This window comes from Plecotus auritus (assembly GCF_963455305.1).
Source record: "Plecotus auritus genome assembly, chromosome: 9".
Lineage (NCBI taxonomy): Eukaryota > Metazoa > Chordata > Mammalia > Chiroptera > Vespertilionidae > Plecotus > Plecotus auritus.
The window spans coordinates 96,574,466-96,580,465 of NC_137783.1; positions in this window are offsets into that span (position 1 = coordinate 96,574,466).

Below are 6,000 nucleotides of genomic sequence, written 5' to 3' on the forward strand. Positions count from 1 at the left end.
GGATGATTGAGGTGGGGAAATGACACAGGGCTTCACAGCTAGATTAATAGAGGGAAAGCCAGGGAGTGATACTGAGATATGAAGATGATGATACAGCATTATGTACTTAACATATAGATAGTATAATGTCTGAATAAGTGTAGCTCTAGACAGTGATCCTAAGGAAGATGAGGAGAGTACTGGTCTGATCATCCTGTGAATTTCCATCTAGTAGAGAATACCAATAACACTGAAGTATGTATCACTGTGGTGAGAATTACAAAGGAATGCACAGCACAGGATTTTAAGTAATGTTACTTCAACTATGGATAATTAAACTGAGACATGAGCATGTAGAATATAGATGAAAAGGAATTAGAAAATTATTTTTAAATTGTCATTGTATGTGTTTTGGGTTTTTTTTTGTGTTTTTTTTTTTTGTTGTTGTTGTTGGTTGGTTTTTGCTATTGTGACTTTACAATCATATCTGTTTGGGAAGAGAATGAATATGATGCCTGCTCTCTTGCATTAAATTTTACCTTTTTCAGACACCTTTGTCATATCTAATTATAATTCCTAATGACAGTTTAGAAATAAAGCAAAAACCAGAGAACATATACTATGCCATGCATCATGGGTGATGATTTTCCCAAACTGAGTAAAGCACAAACTGATAATGTTTTAAATGTTATCATCATATTTAATAATATAGTAAATGGATTTTCATGACATACAAAGAAACTAAAAACAAAAAATTATAACATATTTGTATTATTTGGTATTACACCAGGAAAGGTTTTCCTTAGATATTGGAATTCCACAGTATATAGAAAAATTCCTAATCTATTTGTAGTCAGAAGTGACTACAGCAAAAGATTAGCCAGAGACAGAAAGAGAATGAACAAGAAGAGATTCTACATATAAGGGAACTTTGAGCTACATTTATAAAGGTCGCATTCATAATCCAGGAATACCCCTACTCGGCCAATAGATTTGGCCACATACTGCAGTAAAAGTGGGGAGGTGGTGAAGACATTGTAGTGGATGTGGGTCTTAGCACAGCAAAAATAAAGAGTCCCTTCTGGACATTCATATTCCTCTCTTTCCAATCATCACTACAGACTCCAGAAGCTCAATTCCAAGTGTCTCCCACTTCTATCTCCCAGTAATGTGTCCCAGAAGTAAAAGTCTGAGCAACCCAGTCATGAAAACACTCAGATCCAGGAGAGACACATGTGCCCCTTGAGGACCACATCCCACACAAAGACTTATCAAACCTCCAGAAAGGAAGACAAGACTATTAGTTCTTCCCGGCCGCAAAGTGATAGTCACTGCAAAAAGTAAAGAAACCATGTGGACACATTGCAAATAAAGTCTTTCAAGATGTTAATTTATTATGAAGTCACAACAGCAAGAGCAGTTTTGGTTGTCACATCTAATAAAGTACAGAGATGTCCAATACACGTGCAGAACAAGCAAATCCCTAAAGACAGACATTTGAACATTTTTTTAAATTCAAATGTTTATGGTTCAATATAAGACTTACCGCACTCTGGCCATTGTCTCAGTGTTTAGAGCTTTGGCTCAGACATAAAGGGTCGTGGGTTTGATTCTAGTCAAGGGCACATCCCTGGTTTGCAAGTTCCATCCCTTGCAATGCATCTATCTGGGCACTCAATCTCTGTCTCTCTCCCTCTCTTTCTCTGTATCTCCCACCCTCCTTTCCACTCTCTCTTAAAATTAATGGGAAAAAAATATCCTTAGCCTGGCCAGTGTAGCTTAGTGGTTGAGTGTTGATCTATGAACCAGGAGGTCAAAGATCCATTGCTGGTCATGGCACAGGCCTGGGTTGTGGGCTTGATCACCAGGAGGGGGCATGCTGGTGGCAGCCAATCAATGATTCTCTCTCATCATTGATGTGTCTATCTCTCTCTCTCCCTCTTCCTCTCTTAAAATACAGAAAAAAAATATGTATGTTTCCTCAGGTGAGGACTAAGGAAAAAAAAAAAAAAAAAAAGGACTCATTTCTCCAAGATCACTTTTCTTAGCAAAATGGCCAATGCATGATATTCCCTGAATTCTCCTCAGTTACCAAAAATTAGAATCAGAAGAACATTCCTTCATTTTAAATAATAATATCATCATTTTGAAAGGGATGTGAAGAATTGCCACAAGTCAAACATTTTTCTCTGTAAAAGAATGAAAACCCCATGTGTGTCCATTTTAGAAGTAGTTTCTCAGAGTCAGAGAAAGGAGGATATAACATTTAGACCTCATAGAGGGAGGGCCCCTAGAATGAGTGATAAATCAGAGCCACTGAAAAAAAAGGGATAATAGAATTGCTTATTTACATTATATATTTGTCAAATCGGGGAGGCTTCACCCTAAGAAATTCCAGGGCAGAGATTCTCAAAGGAACACCGGGATGGAGTAATCCCATCCCCAAGGAAACAGACGACCAGGAATTTCATACCCACTTTACAGAAGTGGGTCCTCAGGGGCATCACTTACCCTGTGTTGCTCAGCTGCCTTTTCTACTGAACAGTGTCTGTGAGCCTCATGCTCCTGGGAGGTAGAGCAGTGCAAACAGAGCAGGCTCCTCTGGTCCTCACAGAAGCTCTGCTTTGCCTCCATGTGTATCCTACACCCATTTTCCATAGAGCGCAGGAATTGCCACAGACTGGCTTGTCTGATGAGGAGAGCCAGTTCCTTGAGACAGACATTTGTGTGGAAGTCTCTCTGCTGGGTTGCTCTATGGCAAGAGCAGTGAGCAAGAACTGACCTGTGCTGCCAGCTGAGGTAGAAACAGGGCCTGCAAAAGCTGTGCCCACAGTCTAAGTTGATGGGGTCTATGAAGTAGTTAGTGCAGATGGAGAAGGTGAGTTCATTCTGGAAGACTTGCAAGATTTGGGAATCCATGTTTCTGGGAAGAATTAGGAAGAGATAGGTCCTTTATGGGCCTGGGTTTGTGAGAAGTTTCTGAACAATTATTTGTGAGAAGTTTCTGAACAATTATTTGATATCCATATTTTTTCTCTTTGTAGTACTCACTAAAGAAAGATAAACTGTATATTCCATGGCACAGATAAAAATATGAAGCCCAAGAAAGAGTCCTCAGGCTTTACAGCAGTTATTATTCTGGCTCACATCACCTTCCACACCCAGTTACTAGTCCTTATCCAAATATAAATTTGTGGGAATATCCATTTCCAGGATGTGGATTTAGAACTTGAGTACTGGTCTTAATTGTTCTAAATCAGTCAGAATTGTTCCCATTCCTCTTTTCAATAACTTGTTAATGAGCACAGAAGTGTGAGATTTAGTCCATAAATCTATTTAGCCAATGAATCTGAGAAGATGGCCAGAATGGTTCTATGAAATGACTTCAGAGAGAGGGTCATGGAAACCTAGCTCTTGCCTTTAAAACAAACAAATAAGGAAATAAACAAAAAACAAATTGAACCAATCCAGATTCATTAGGAAAGAAATTGGGCCCTTTTTTTTAACTCTTGAAGATTAATAACTTTTGCTTATACAAAATCTGAACTGATATATTTTTAAAATATATATATATTGTCATTACAACAGTACATTGAATGTTCTATAAGTATTGTATTCCTTATTTCTCACATGAAAATATAGGCTAAAAGTTTAAGTAAACAATTTTCTTATTTTTTTAGTAAAAAAGGAGATTGATAATTTTAAACTAAAATATGTACAATCATATTGCAGCTACAAACTTTACTTTCACAGTACTAGGAGTTGACTTTTAATTTCTTTTTTTTTCTTCTATGATGCAGAGGCATCTTTTGTTTTGTTTGTTTTGTTTTGTTAATCCTCACCCAAAGAAATATTTCCATTGATTTTTGGAGAGAGAGGAAGAGAGGGGGAGAGACACAAAGAGAGAAACATTGATGTGAGAGAGACCCATAGATTGGTTGCCTCCTGCACATGCCCAGACCAGGGCCAGGGATTGAGCCTGGGATACAGGTACAAGCTCTTGACCAGAATCAACCCCGGGACCCTGCAGTCCACGGGTTAATGCTCTATCCACAGAGCCAAACCAGCTAGGGTGACTTTTCATTTCTGAATCAGGTGAAAAATAAAAAGATCAGAATTGCCAATAAAGTTCAGAGTCCAGTCAGAGTTTACAGGAATGTTTTCATAGTTTTATGAGATGTAAGTCTAAAGTGAAATGACAGCCAGCATCATATGGAAAATTATACCTTGAAATTAATTTGTCAAACAATTGGGATCTGACGTCTAAAATAAGTATTTAAGTGAGCCTTCTCATATCCTAGATTTGTTTTCCTAATTATTTTCTGAATAACTTAAAATCAGGTACACAAGTGAAAAGTTATGACGGGACAGCATTTACAGTATTCAACAATAAGATATTTCTAATACTCTCATTACATATATGTGTATATGCAAATATGTATTAATATTAATTCCATATGTTCACTACTTATCCATACCTATAGCAGCAAACATTGTATCTTTTAAATACTTTGCTATAAAATTACATGATATTTGGCAACTACTTTCTAAGTCATAACAATACATCAAAATACACAAAATAATGATAAATTATATCTTAATAATACATAAAAGTGCATAATAAGAATATGAGTTACAAATAGTATAATTTGGTAGATTGAAGATAAAACATTTTTAGCACCCAAATAGAATGAATTTCCTTCATTTAAGTTGCATTCACCTCTCTGGGTTCTGTGAATAGTTTCCACAAGGTGTTTTCCCAAACTAATTCTGTTAAATATACCCAAGCTGAGGACCTTACTAGCTGAATAGTCTGCATAGTGCAGCCAAATTGAAGTGCAGTCTCATGTGGACCCTTTCACTAAAATTTTGAAGAGAGCATCCACCTCTGTATTTTTTTATTTATTTTTTATTTTTTTACTAGTGGCCGGTGCATGAAATTCGTGCACGGGGGTGGGGGGTGTGTGTTCCTCAGCCCAGCCTGCACTCTCTCCAATCTGGGACCCCTCGAAGGATGTCCTACTACCGGTTTATAGGGATCAGGCCTAAACCTGCAGTTGGACATCCCTCTCGCAATCCAGGACTTCTGGCTCCTAACTGCTCACCTGCCTGCCTGCCTGATTGCCCCTAACCACTCTGCTTGCTGGCCTGCTCGCCCCCAACTGCCCCCACTGCTGACCTGTTCATCCCCAACTGCCCCCGTGCCAGTGTGCACGCCCTCAACTGCCTCCCCTGCCAGCCTGCTCACCCCAACTGCCCCCCTGCTGGCCTGCTCGCCCCCACCTCCCCTCCCCACTGCCCTGCTCGACCCCAACTGACCCCATGCTGGCCTGCTCACTCCAAACTGCCTCCCCTGCTGTCCTGATCACCTCCAACTGACCCCCACTGACGGCCTGCTCACCCCCAATTGGCCCCCCTTCTGGTCTGCTTACCCCCATCGGCCCCACCCCCCACCAGCCTGATCACCCACAACTGCAGTTCCATCCTGGCCTGATCACCCACAACTGTGCTCCCCTCTTGGCCTCTTACCGCTTCTACCTCGGCCCCGCCACCATGGCTTTGTCCAGAAAAATGTTGGAAGGTCTCCTGAAAGGTCTCCCAGTCTAATTAGCATATTACCCTTTTATTAGTATAGATAGAGGCCTAGTGCATGGGTGGGGGCCAGCTGGTTTGCCCTGAAGAGTGTACCAGATCAGGGTGGGGGTTCCCTTGGGGTGTGAGGCAGCCTGGGCAAGGGGCCTGTGGTGGTTTGCAGGCCAGCCACACCCCCATGGGGTGAGGGTCCCTGCTGAGGGGCTTGGCCAGCCTGCAAACAGCCATCAGCCCCTCACCCAGGCTGGCCAGGCATCCCAGTGGGGACCACCATCCTGAAGGGGCTGTGGCCAGCCTGGGTGAGGGGCTGATGGCTGTTTCCAGGCTGGCCACGCCCCCCAGCAACCCAAGCTCCCAGCCCCTCATTTTTCTTTTTCTTTTTTCTTTCAGCGCCTCCTTGAGTGGAGGCCAGGGCCGGCTAGAAGCAAG